The 15,037-nt window shown below is 37.4% G+C and overlaps 1 protein-coding gene across 4 annotated transcripts in view; it reads left to right on the forward strand.

The window, feature by feature from the left end:
• syt2b (synaptotagmin IIb) overlaps positions 1 to 15,037 on the forward strand; it is a 46,631-nt gene that overhangs the window by 12,917 nt on the left and 18,677 nt on the right. The window contains exon 1 of one of the 4 annotated variants that reach the window (XM_084425277.1): positions 13,481 to 13,625. The exons of the other annotated variants lie outside the window; for them this stretch is intronic. The gene's annotated coding sequence lies outside the window, so the exon portion shown is untranslated. Of the gene's footprint in view, positions 1 to 13,480; positions 13,626 to 15,037 lie in introns of those variants that run through there. 4 annotated transcript variants of the gene reach the window in all.

The raw sequence follows: 15,037 nt of genomic DNA on the forward strand, positions 1-15,037 counted from the left end.
AACTTGTGAGGTAACGCAGCGCTGTTTCACTTGGTCTAACATTACACTATCACACTAAACTGCATTTGAATGTGTTGAAATTTATGTGTTAGTCTGTCTGTATGAGACTAGCAGTGAGCTAGATCAACATTAGAATAACATACAGATCATATTCTAACATTTTATCATTTCTGAACTATATAACATTGATTAGTTTTATGTAAATGTGCTCACCTGTTTAATAAAGTACATGTAGGAGCGGTCGAAGTCTCGGACGTGGAGCTCTCGTTTATATACTGTCTATGGGAGCTCTCGGCATCTCGAAAACACCGCGCTGATATTGATTCTCGTTTTAGTTCTCCTTTTTTATCCAAAGTCTGCTTGCCATGGTCCATAATGTTTGAACGAAACAACAACAGCGTGCAAATAGACATTGCGAACTACACAGTTGTCCACGTCTGTCGCCTTGGTTACTATCAGAGGGCTCTGGTTGCTATGGCAATACGAGCGGAAACCAGGGAGAACGTGGATATGACACCATTGACGGCGACAAAACGGAAATAAAGAAACGGGACGTGTCTTCGAATTAAATTACAAATTTCTCCTGGTCTGAAAGTTGTTGGAAACAGTCGGGATAATGTAAGTACGCAACTAAAAAAATATATATAACATAGATATAGTGATTTGTGCTATTTTTAATGCAAAAAAGTTACATATTGTGCCTTTAAAGTGAAGTGATACCTGATCATTTATATGAGATACAACCAGTCATTTAACAACAAATATATTGAGTTAACCCTGCCATGAAACAGGACAATCCTGCGGCTGAATGAAATGAAAGCTTTTTGATTGTAATTGCTTCGATTAAGAAACAATGGCCGTGTCCTGGTGCGGTGTGATGGATGCGAAAGCAGGGTACTCTCTCGATAAAAGCAGCACGCCAGCGGCCGAGAATGAATGAAGCTCTTCAGCCTTTCGTACAAATTCAATTACCATTCAGTGTAATAAAAATGGCATCCAAACCTTCCGATGCTGAGTGCTGACTCATAATGGAAATTTGTACTTGCACTGCATTTGACATGGCTTTTGACATCCATTTCCCCCTTTATTAGATGGGATGTGATGCTACTTTGGTACAAGCACACCATATTGAACTAAAAGTAAAACTGATTAAATGAATATTAATCAGGAAATGACCATAGAGAGATCTGTGCTTGATTTTGAAGTAATGGTTGTTAAATGCAATAGGACACAACTTTGAAGGCTTTGAAACTTGTGCAGAAAACAAATACTCGGATGACCATTTTGTTTCTTTATACGTCGTCATATTACATCTATATGCAGCTAGTGCACTAAAATTGATCAATTTAACTTTTACATCATCATCTGTGCTTTTTCAGTGATATCATATAGGGAGTTTTCCTGGAAACCAAGTCAAAAAGAGCTGATTAGTAAATGTATTTTGCAGCGTATATTGTCAGAAGTCAGCGATATATCAAAAGGACTATCCCACATTTAATGCAGTGCAGTGTGACGCTATATACACCTGACAGACTTCTGCTTACCTAGCTGACTGTGTTAATGAACCGTATATGTGTGTGTGTGTGTGTGAGAGAGAGAGAGAGAGAGAGAGAGAAGAGAGAGAGAGAGAGAGAGAGAGAGAGAGAGAGAGAGAGAGAGAGAGAGAGAGAGAGAGAGAGAGAGAGAGAGAGAGAGAGAGAGAGAGAGAGAGAGAGAGAGAGAGCGAGAGAAAACCGGTGGGTGAATCACTCCGCTCGATGCGCCCTCTAGCTTTATATTCCCGGATAAACCTCTGCATTGCAGCATTACTTGCAGAAGCTGAGTAAAGCAGAGAGAGAGAGAGAGAGAGACAGAGAGAGAGAGAGACAGAGAGAGAGAGAGAGAGAGAGCGAGAGAGAGAGAGACAGAGAGAGAGAGAGAGAGAGAGAGAGAGAGCGAGAGAGAGAGAGAGACAGAGAGAGAGAGAGAGAGAGACAGAGAGAGAGAGAGAGAGAGAGAGAGAGAAGCCCCTGCTCTACTGAAGTTGTGTGACATTCATATTTAAACAGGATGTAGAACTATCATTTGAATTAAATTGCTGTTGGTTTCTCTTTTAATAATAACTTTTATTTTGGTACATTTGTGTACACTTCATTGTGTATAATAGATTTTTATATTTAATAACTATTCATATTAATATTTATAATATTTATATGTAATAAACCAACTTTCATTTTATGGTGGAAGAACACTTATTTTTTTATTATATTATATATATTAATATTATTATTATTATTATTTTATATTTATTTATTATTAATATTTATTTTACTTGAAAACTATGTAGTGGACATTATGTGGAAAATCGTTTGATAGCTCGTGTTCATGCTTTTTTGTGTGTGATTTTTTACAGTATTAAACTTAGTTTAGCAGAAGTGTGACGTATGTAAAATAATGGATAATCAACCAGGGAATAATATATAGGCTTAATTAATAAAAAATAAATTGTTAATTATTTACTTTTGTTTCTTGTGTTGGACAATTGAAGTTTATCTTGTTGAATTTCATTGAATTGTAATTCAGTAAATTCTTCTTCCTGTCATTATTTTCACATCTTAATTCAACATCCTCTGTCTTTAGGCTAGTAAACCCGCTAAGCGTTCGTGTCAGGCTGTGTGTTATAAACTCCTGCACAGTCACTGTCTTACAACAGAAGCAGTTTAAGGCCCTTGTTTGAGTGAGCATTAACTATTCATCCTTTTCTCGGCTGAGTGAACTTGTGTGTTTTTTCAACATACCGTTCTGTTCAGAATATAAGTCGACCCCCCCCCACCCCCCCCACCCCCCCCCCCGTCCCTTCTCAAGATGTATCTTTTGAAAACAGGCTTTTTGATAAAGAAAATGCGTTTAATTATTTTTTGTATCCACATTATTCCTACGCCCCATGACTCGCGAATTATGGGTGTAACTTCCATTAAGCTGTAAACAATCAGTGAAAGACTAGCTCTATGGACGCAATAATATACTTTTTTAAACTGTGTACAATGACATTACATTATTCTACTCATCCTTCAACCATTGAACATTAAAAGGACATTTAAAAGTGCAAAAGCATCAACAAGGTACTTTCAACACACCACGAATAACCCCAAAAGCGTGAATCTTTCCACAGCAAAATCGGACGGTTAAATATCACTGTGGTAATCTGTATTATGTAACATACGTTGCCTTAATAATAATAATAATAATAATAATAATAATAAATAATAATAAAAACATTTATTTACTTCAGCATTTCGTGATACTATTTCAAAGTGATTTCAGTCATTTTGACAGATAATAAATAGTATTTACCTGTGAAAACAAACCTGGAAAAAGAGACGTGAGGATTTGGGGAGAACAAAAGAGAGATTCTTCGTGCATTCCAGTGAATTATTAATGGCATATAGCATAAATTAAATCGGGAGAATAGACCACAAATGTGCAGTGTTGACATTTTTCTTACTATTACAGCGAAATGCAAAAGAAAAAAAGAAAATAATCACGAGGAAAAGAAAGCAGTGACTGAAAAGAGCTCTTGCCATAGATATTCTTGTTATAACATGTCACGTGTTATGTTATTCTCATGTTATTCTTAAAGAAAACTGATAGCTCATTGAGTCAACCTGACCGATAAGCTTTATTTGTAGGGCAATCTTATGATTTGAAATGATTCGTTTCAGTCTTTTTGAATGGAGGTTCCCGAAACCGGAAGTGCCTCCCATAATTCAAAACGCAGTAAACTCGTCAGGAATAAGGTGGATTGGAAGTGTGGTAAATACTAGAGCTGGGTATCGATTCGGATGTTACAATTCGATTCGATTTCAATTCTCGATTCGATTTTCAATTTCGATTCTAAATTCGATTTCGATTCGACTCAATGAATATATATTTAATACAAATCCTATATTTATAAAAAACAAAAAAAGTGAACATAAGTTTGCAAGTGGTTAATTAATAAAAAGAAATTAAGAGCTACAAACCTGTATATTAAACTCTTTTTATTTTAGGGTACATTAAAACAGAATCATATTTACCTGTGCCCTTCCTGTCTAACAGGTAGGACAAATGCAGAAACTGAATAAAGTTATCAAACAGTCTGCGCTCTATTAATTATAAATTATACATAGACTAATCCTTATTAAAGTTACAAAAGTTCTTTAGTCAAGAGCAGTGAGTGTTTTTCTCTGTTCCCTTTGTTCTTTGATTAACTTTAACGACAGAGATAATTAGTGGCTGCTGTGTACTGTCCCTTTAAGAGCAGCCGCTGCTGACAGAGACGCGAATCTCACACGCGCCTCATTCTCTCACGAGTCACAACTCTTCACGTTCATCATAAGACTGCTCTTATGTTATGAAGATTCTCGACAAAAAGACATTTTGGCATAATTGTGTGTGTTATTGTTCGTTCAAGCGCGAAAGAGAACTGTATTCTGGGCTGTCTTGTGCGCACGCGCGATATCAGCGCGAGTCTTAGATAACCTGTAGCCCATGAATTATATAACAATTAGGCTATTCATCTCATAGTGAAAACCATGTAGCCTGCCAAAATTTCATAAACACTAGAAGTGAAATCTTATTGTAGTTTTGAAATCTGGGTACTGTGTTTTAAGATCACATATGGGGGAAGTTTGGTCCCGTCAGCGAGGCACGCAAACACGACAGTCTTATTCATTAAGCGTTTCTGTGACTGTTTGTGTTTTTAAGACCGTGTTTTAGCTCGCGATCTTCTAACATTACACTCTGACACCGTATTTCTTTGCACACTCGTGTTACGCGGATTTGGCGGCACCTATTGTTGCGGGTGTATTACCGGCATGTAAAAGTCTAGACCCTGAATATAAGACGAATCCTTATTCCAGATGTACAGTACTGTGCAAAAGTCTTAGGCATGTTATGTTAATACCAAAAAAATGGTTTTAAGTCAGTTATTTCTATCTTTTGCTGTAGTGTGTCAGTAGGAAATATCAGTTTACATTTCCAAACATTCTTTTTGCCATTAATTGTAATAATCCAGTGACATTTCTATATGCACAAGGAGTCTGACAACAGCCGGTATGATCTGATCTCACCATCATCGAGTCCGTCTGCGATTACATGAAGAAACAGAAGAAACTGAGACAGACTAAATCCAGAAGTACTGCGGGAACGTCTCCGAGACGCTTGAAGAAACCTTCCTGCAAAGCTACCTGAAAAACTATGCGCAAGTGTACCTGGACAAAAAGCCGTTTTAAACGCAAAGGGTCTTTACACCATATATTGATTTGAATTAGTTAATAGAAGTTAAATCATAAATACATTCAATTTGTGATTTTATTTTTGAAAGCATTCTCACTTTACAGCATTTCAACACAAGTGCCAGTGCTCTTCACAGTCCTGTAGCTTTGCAGGAAGGTTTCTTCAAGCGTCTCGGAGACGTTCCCGCAGTTCTTCTGGATTTAGTCTGTCTCAGTTTCTTCTGTTTCTTCATGTAATCACAGACGGACTCGATGATGGTGAGATCAGATCATACCGGCTGTTGTCAGACTCCTTGTGCATACACAAATCTCACTGAATTATTACAATTAATGGCAAAAAGAATGTTTGGAAATGTAAACTGATATTTCCTACTGACACACTACAGCAAAAGATAGAAATAACTGACTTATGGGGCGATATTAACATGCCTAAGACTTTTGCACAGTACTATATTTCTAAGAAAAAAAGCATTGTCTTATATATTCGTAACAATGTGGTGATTATGTATGGGCATCTGCTTACATGCTTTTGTTTGTGAGTGTGTGAAAAGACTTCAGGAAGATCAATAATTCATAGGCCATCTCAGCTATTTACCCTGTGACCTCTCCTCCCCATGCGTCTTTATATATGTCACACACTACCAGACCTCTGATCCACGTTACATCACACTCGTTCTTTATGAAATGATGTGAGCATAAACAATTCTAGCCATACATTGTTGACTTTTGAATTGTGAATGAAAAAATGTAGTCTAGGTATATTAGTTTCCTCTGCTGATTCTCTAAATGTCACTGCCGACACTCAGATAATCTTGCTATGCAATTTGTTAAAGTTAAGCTGTCAGTATTTTTATAGCTAGCTACCCTGATAACAACACGTCTGGTTTAATGACACAGATATTTAAAGGGAACTCTGTAGCCCCCTTGAGTATTGAGGATGGTTGCCACTATATTAACTCAAGAACACATTAAATGTTTAAAACAGGACTGTGCCCTTGCTAAGCGTTGCTGTCTACGTGCTTAGAGTATGTTTTACAATTAGTAGGAGAAACTATATATGCAACATCTGTCTAAATGCCAAAATATAGTACATAACTATATGGATTATATTCCTGGAAGCTTTGCTGCATTATACCAAAATATATATCCTGTGGGCCTGAAGCAGCACTAAATGTTTTATTAGTAGTGCTGGTTGACGTAAGCATCACTTTTATTACTGATCATATCTAAGGGTTATGGATTTGAACAAACCCCTAACATGAGTTGGTATCATTTGTGCTACACTATAGAAGTCATTAGATTCACCTCTGCCTCTTTTTGGTGTATTTTATGAAATGCAGGTAGATGCTGTTCAGTACGGTTCAAATTGGGTTTTCGTTGGTAGGACTTGATGCTTGATCCAGAAAATTCAACGCCTAAGGGCTTCTGAAGTCTGAACTAAACAAATGATATCAATTAATCCAGATGGACTGAATGTAATTGCCTTGTTTCCGCTTTCTCTATGAGGAACTTGAATGTTTTTGTGCTAATATTTGTAGGTTTTGTGCACACGCACACTAAAAAACAGATTAATTCTGACCATTACTTAACATGAGTAAGTTATTTGTACTAATGTTATAAAATGCAATAGTTAACTTAATAGTTAATTTAATATGTAAAATATTATGCATTTAATGAATATGCGTGACTGCAGAATTTCAACACTCGTTATGCAACTCTCATAACTCTCGTTCTCAGCTTCGTTCTCATTTAAATCCTTTTTAATTCTATCTGGGATTGGTGATGTGTAATATTTAAATTGGGGGAAAGAAGTGGAGTAAGAATATAAGATTTGCTGCAGTTTAGCATTGTTCAGACTGTCCGTCTGAATCTGATATTTGTGCATATCCGATTGGAATTCGATCATATTTAGCAAGTGTGAACAGCAACAAAAAAAAACAAAAATTTTTTTTAATTTTTACATATCTGTTTTGAGCTGCATTCATGCGTGGTTTGAAATCCTATTCAAATTGGTTGTGTTGTTGCAAGTGCCGGTCGAGCAGAAAATGACAATATAACGAAAACACATCTCGATTGCAAACCCCTCCACGTTGCTGTTGTTGGTTTTGGCGCAATGCAACGTCATTGCCATTGAAGCGAATGCAGATATTCCAGAAAACGAAAGAGCAGCAGGGAGCACACAAATCGGATCTTAACATTGCGAAATACACAGCATGGACTAGGGGTGGAACGGTACACAGAAGTCACGGTTCGGTTTATACCTCGGTTCAGACATCACGGTTCGGTACGAGTTCGGTACAATGGAGGGAAAAGCAAAACAGAAGTGCAGAAGGCTTGTGCGTGTCTCAGGCTGAACCACCAAAGGAAAATAAATTACTTAAGCCTTGTTTTTTTAAAATAAGTTTTATTAATAAAGGCATAGAACCAGTTTATTTGTAGTGCATTGACAATAGTTTTATATAATTAGTTTATTAATTAAATTAATAAAAAGACAAAAACACCCTGAGATATGTTTGATAATTGTACCTGAATGAATTGAAAATTAATTTGCTACATTTCAGATTAATATATTTGTTTTCCTTAAAATTGTAATTAACTGTAACTTAAACACTTTGCAGTTTGAATGATGTCATGTATAAACAAAATGACGGAGTATGTTTTTATGTTTCCACTGTTCGATCGCGCCCGCGCCTCACACACACACACACAAATATAAGTAAACACTTTGCGACTTTTCGATCGCGCCCGCGCCTCTCTCTCTCTCACACACACAACATATTCCAGCATTGCAATCTTTACATCGCAGCCTGGCGTACGCAAAAAAAAAATTCAGCCTTATAAAACCGTGCGTACGCCAGAACCTGCGCTGAATTCCCTTTATAAGTCCCAGACAGCGGAAGATTGTGCGCACATGCGTCTCCTCCCCGAAATAACCATATATGGAGCTTACAACGCCTAGTTTTACCGTGCATATCATTTGCATATGCATATTCATCCACGTGATAATAACATGTTTAACGGTACAAGACATTTGGAAAATATGAGATACAGATTTGCCGTCACATTACATTGCTAAAAATTATTTAATTTTAATAATAAATTAAAGATTTAATAATAAATCAAAATAGTATAAAATACATTTCAGAGAAAGTTTTTCTCAATCTTGTCCACTGGCCAAATAGTATTTTTAATTTCTTTATATTTTTTATGGAAACAGATAGGCCTTATTGTGCATTATTGACCATTATTTGCGCGAAAATATTTCCTCAGATCATGCGCTAAGCAATCCTCACTGTAGTTAAAACATTAAACACAGCATGCCACAGGAAACGTGTTCAAAAGCACTACAAATATTTATATTTATTATAATATAAAAAAATGTGTAACTTCTTGGTAATGATTTCATGTAATTTAAGTGCTCAACTCCATTAATGAGAATGGCATATTTAATCTGAATGTGTATATCAGATGTAGCCTAAAGCATAGTTTAAATCATTATTTTATTTATTTAAACTGTTATTGTGAACATGCACTGTATTTATGATTAGGGCTCATATTGAAGATTTTAAGTGTTTTTTCCTTCATCTGCCGTCAGTCCCTCAGATCACCACCGGTGTCGCCAAACTGCTCCGTCTCCAAAACGTTCGTACGCATGGGTCAGAGTTTGCGTGCAGGTGCGCAAATTTTCCCGTCAAGTTTGTTTTTATAAATCACAATTTATGCGTCGGAAGTGGCGTACGCCTCTTCCAATCGGACACACAAATAATCGGATTTGGACTGGCAATGTGAGCATAGCCATTGTTTGTCTCCTAAGTAGTCTTGGCATAAATAGGAAATGTCCCATTCAACATGTCAGTCTGGATTGGGGTACTTCCGTCATTCTTCCCCAGCTCGTGCCTGATTGGACCAGTATTGCACACATCACACAAACGCTCCAGCGCAGCCGTAAATCTACCCGGCTCAGGATAGCCATTTCTGTTTAGCGTATAATAAATCATGAAACAATCAGTGAAAGAGGCTTTGGCGCAATGACAAAGGTTTTTCGTCTTGGTCGTAACTGGAAATGTGGTTGGGTTGAGTGACCCATGAGAGCATAAAAATTTAACATACTACAGATTATTTCTTACAGACTTTTATACAGTTTTTCCCCACGATGATTGCAAAAATGTGAAGAAAGAAAAGTGTCCTGTGGTCTAAATGTAAATGTGCAAAGTCATTTCATGACTAAATAACTGGACAGTGGTCATTAGATATGATATAACCATACCTCATTATTTTTAATGGAAACAATTAAAGATTACACAGGAGTCTGTGACACTTACTGTTAATTCATAGTGTATGAAATCACACGCTTCTCTAGAGCTAAAATTGGGACATTTTTCTACATTTTGGGTTAATTAGATGGACTGGAGCTGCTAGATTCATGTTTTGTCGTCTATATAGGTCATTTTATGGGCTTGGATGTAGGTTAGATTATTGTCAGGAAATTCATATCTTCCGTCAGGGACTTGAAAGCCTGACAGGATGATCTTTATAACGTCTACAGTGATAATTGAGGGTTACTGTATTTCCTGACAATTTAATCAGGAAATTCACTAACCGTTGCTGTCTGAATAAATCTTTATGAATTTAATATCGGCTGCAGCAAATTGGTGATTCAGCTTCGCTGTATGAGGTTTGTTATCAGGTTTTGTAGAAGAAGTGCTGCTCAGTTTGCACGGGTTCAGAGCGTTGGATCAGGGATGACGGACCCCATCTGGCAGGCGCTGGCCGGGTCGTGTGGTTGATGCATGGCGCCGTGCCACCTCAGCACTTTACACATGCACACTCAATATTCACAAGGGGGATTTCCCAAAAAACAGCAGACTGAGGTTGCATTACATGTGGGAATAATGTTAATTATGCAATATATTGGCTGATATATCGATATTTGCCATTTTAAAAACATGTACTTAAATGTGACATGAAGAGCCATTTGCTGCATATGCTGCAGATAAACACTGTGAGTATGATCAGACAGAATGATTGATTGACAGCCATTTCTGAGATTATCATCTTGGCCGATTTACAGAAAGGTTGTGATGTGTCAGTTCTAAAATCTGCCTGCTTGTCGATTTAATGTTTTTTTGTATTTATTTTTTTACTCAAGGTCAAGTAAGTGTTTGTTTAATTTCTACAATTTCGTTGCATGTCTCATGTGCCATTTTAAACTATATCATGTATTGTTTCCCAGCTGATCTGGGTTTTTCCATGGCTGATGTCTGAAATCTAGAGAGCAGAGTGGCCAATACAGCTAATAACATTTACATATCCACAGTATTAACTATAATTCTTTCAAATTTCACTTCAACATTGTTTTTATGCAGAGAATATTTGTTATCATCCATTCATAATGCTGTCATTTGATTTTTAAATGGAACTATCATCTATTAATCACACTATTAATCGGCCAAGCGAATGCGATTAATCGACCTGCCAAATACACATCTGTTGATATTATATTTTGGCATTATATTAATAAACCTGATCTTCAGCAGTGGTATTTTAGTATTTATTTATATTATATTATTCATTATAAAAAATAAATAAAACATTTATATTATCAGTTTTCATTTTAATTTGACTAATTTTGTCATGTGCTTTTGTCATATTTGTTAGTTAATATTTCTATGTATAAGCTTTTTTATTTCAATTTTAGTTTTAGTAATTTTAGTACTTTAATTTATTTGAGGTAGTTGCCAAGGCAATATATCATCTAAATTAAGGATATTTTATTATAAAAATTTTTTTTATTACATTTACATTGAATAATTTAGTAGACACTTTATGTCCAAAGCGACTTACAAATGAGGAAAGCAATAGAAGTAATCAACAATAGGGCAACAATATGCAAGTGCCGTGACTAGTCACAGTTATTTCTAGCACAATACACATAGCAAGTTAAAAAACTATTTTTTTTTTAAAATAGATATAGAATAGTAAGTGTTAGTATTAATGGGTCAAGTGCTGACGAAAAAGATGCGTCTTCAGCAGTTTCTTGCAAATGGCTGAAGACTTAAAGGGATACTCCACTTTTTTTGGAAATAGGCTCATTTTACAACTCCCCCAGAGTTAAACAGTTGAGTTTTACCCTTTTCGAATCCATTCAGCTGATCTACGGGTCTGGGGGGTCCTACTTTTAGCATAGCTTAGCATAATGAATTGAACCGGACAAGACCATTAGCATCTCTCTCAAAAAAATTAACAAAGAGTTTCGATATTTTTCGCATATATATGACGCAGCACCTGATAATAGTCCCCAGCTCAGTAGCCTATTATCAGGCGGCATGCGCTGCGTCATATCATTACGCCTGCTGGACTCATGGTACGGCAGCAAAGTTTCTTGATTATTACTCAGGAATGAGAGTATAGTTCCTAGCCATATCAGCCTCGAAAATCTGAACTTTTCCTTTTCCGTCGGTCTTAGTACACGATGTAACTACAGAAGAGTCAAGTTTTAAATAGGAAAAATATCGAAAATCTTTGTTCATTTTTTTGAGAGAGATGCTAATGGTCCTGTCCGGTTCAATTCATTATGCTAAGCTATGCTAAAAGTGGTACCGCCAGACCCGGAGATCGGCTGAATGGATTCGAAAACGGTAAAACTCAACTGTTTAACTCTGGGGGAGTTGTAAAATGAGCCTATTTCCCAAAAAAGTGGAGTATCCCTTTAAGGTCACCAAGGTCATTCCACCAGGTTGGAAGAATTAAGGTAAACGTCCGTGAAAGTGATTTTGTGCTTCTTTGGGATGGGACCACAAGGCGTCGTTTACTTGCAGAACGCAAGCTTCTGGAGAGCACATAGGTCTGAGGTAATGAGTTTAGGGGAGCAGAGCCAGTGGTTGTTCTGAAGGCAAACGTCAGTGTCTTGAATTTGATGCCAGCGGGAATTGGCAACCAGTGCAGTTTTCTGAGGAGAGGAGTGACGCGTGTCTGTTCGGCTCATTAAAGACCACTCTTTCTGCTGCATTCTGGATCAGTAGGTAACAGGTAATAATAGCAACACTGCAACATCTCTCTCTCTCTCTCTCTCTCTCTCTCTCTCTCTCTCTCTCTCTCGCTCGCCCCCACTGTTGTTAATTTCTCTGAATAATCAGTATTGACATCAGCTCTACTGCTGTGCTGTCAGCTCTCTATTGTGTGAGATCACAGGGCACAGAAGCCCACTGGGCAATGAATCTTTCATTCATATCCATCTATATTCATGCATATATATTTTATTTTTTTTACTCATCCCTTTTCCCATTGTGTGTACTCAAATGAGCTGAGGAAACACTTCTGCCACCGGATCTGATTAGTAGTGGTCTTTACTATACCGCTCACATGTAGGGATCTGAGTTTTAAATGTTGGCGTGTACCTCACCCTGCACTGATGTTTTACAGGTATGAATGACACCTCAAATTGTGTGTTTTGAGGAGACGTGTGATATTTTGAAGCGATTTGATATACATTTTCCCCTAGCAGATGATAAAATCTCCTAGACTTACATTGAAGGAGCCATATTTAGAGGCCAGAATATCAGGGACTCTTTTCATGCAAGACAGTTAGACATTTTTACATGCAATAAAGATCTTGCCTGCCATTCAGCCATCAGAAACACCCAGGAACAGTTTGTGCACGACGAGCCAATTTGTGCTTTAAAATACGGCAGAACACAGCGTTCTCAGCTCACTTAGTATTGCAGGTGTTTTTTATTTTTTTTAAAAAGCCCATTTATAGCTGATTATGCTCAACTGCCCTTTCCCAATATTTTTGGGACTAGATGTAACCATGAATATGTTATGAAAATTTCCATAATAATGTGATGCATAATGCTAAGCTGTCTTGCAAAATGCCAGATAGTTGACATTAACTGCGCCACACTTTTCTTCATTTTGTTTTTCCTCTTAGGGTTGTGAACCGCACATCTCCTGGCTTATTACGGACCAGCCTCGTGAGACTTGCATGAGATAAATTGCAATTTTCTGTTTGTCGGAATTGTCTTTGCCATTCTCTCCGTTTCTCTCGTTCCTTCCCACACACAGCAGAAGTTTCTCTGCACACCTGGACAGTTTCCCCCTGGTATTTCAGAGGATAAAGCTGCACAATGTCCCTGAGGGGGGGGATGATTTTACACATTGATCAGTGGAGATTGTCCTCCACTAGCGGTTCAGGGCGTAGCACACTGCATTCGGCCGAGTGTGAGCAGAATCCATAATGAGAGAGAGAGAGAGAGAGAGAGAGTGGTGAAGAGGGAACGAGGAGAGAGATAGTAACGTTAAACAGGACGGAAGAAAAGAAGAGAGTTCAAAGGTAGCGATAGAGCGACTGCGACTATGAAACACGGTGAGGTAAAGTAGAGGAAGTTGGCAAAGGGAGGTTTGTGTGTAATGAAAGAGCGAGGAGTGTGTGAGCGAGACTGTACTGCAGTGAGGGACTGCAGATTGTGCGGATGCGAGTGGGATCGTGGGATGCGCCTGTGAAGCGTTCTGCTGCTCTCTCGTTTTGGATGGGTGGCTCCATTAGGGAGGACTGAACTATTGCCTGGTAAGGGCTTTCCCATTTCTGCAAGACCCCACCTCCGGATCAAACCCCGTCCGAAAAGCATTTTCCATGTTGGTCAGTGTTTGTTTTCGAGGGGAATTGCAGGTTAGGGTTGTTTTTCGTTTTTTTTCCTGCTGCATTGTGAAGAGTTTGCCTTCATGATTTCAGAGTTGGAAGTGGGGCATGGAGGCAGAAAGCTACTTACAAACCTACAAAAAACAATTGAATCAATTACTAGTTTTAACACAGTTAAATGGAGCAACATATATTTGAGACAGAGCTAAAGTTGTTTTTACCCTGCTGAAATTATTTCCACTTTGCTGGTTTAGTGTGTGAATCACTTGCCAAAAAGTTTGTCAGGTTATTACTAATCAAATCTTTGAAAGATACATGTTTAAACCGTACTTTCTGCTTTGTTTTCTAAGTTTTGTCTGTGAAATAATTAGCACTCTTATGGCAGAAATTGTTTGCATATGTTTCCTCTCTTTTTGTGGCCACAGACTAACAGATTTGTATTTTATTTCTGTTTTGTATGTATTGTATTTATTTATTTTTAATACAAAATGTACACACATTTTTTTGTACAGCTAATCATGGACTGACACTGTTATAAATATATATTTTTGATCACAAAGTTTACAATATTTCCTCTCTTTTCTGATATTTTCTGTACAGCTAGTCACGGCTGTAAGATTATTATTTTATTTTATTTTATTAATTTTCAACGTCTTTTAGATATTTCTGTCCTTAAATGTCACATATTAAAAACAAAGCAAACTTTACACATAAATCGCTCGATCTTTTCTTTGTCTACGTGGCCAAACACGACATACTATATGGTAGTGATCAGCTATGCCATTTTATTATTATTTTTAGATGGTTAGTGTTGCTTTGCTGGGTTATTTTGACTGGTTATTGATTTTTCCATAATCTGGCTCTTTTCAGGATTCCCACGACTGTCCGTTGCAGATCTCCTCTCAGGAGGAAAACCTTTGCAGATATTCCAGAAACAGCATTATTAAGATGCATTGAGTCTGAAGGTGTTGAGAGCTTGAAATAACTAGGCCCTTCAGTACAGATGGCATTGCCATGGGTGTAGAAACTACTGTAAATAGATGTTATCAGGGTTGCGTGAGGATAGGCATCATGCTAGCGGCGGTGCCAGTGCAGCAGATGTGACGATCTGTCTCCATTCATAAGAAGAGGCGTTTATGAAACT

Source organism: Rutilus rutilus (assembly GCF_951802725.1).
Source record: "Rutilus rutilus genome assembly, chromosome: 12".
NCBI lineage: Eukaryota > Metazoa > Chordata > Actinopteri > Cypriniformes > Leuciscidae > Rutilus > Rutilus rutilus.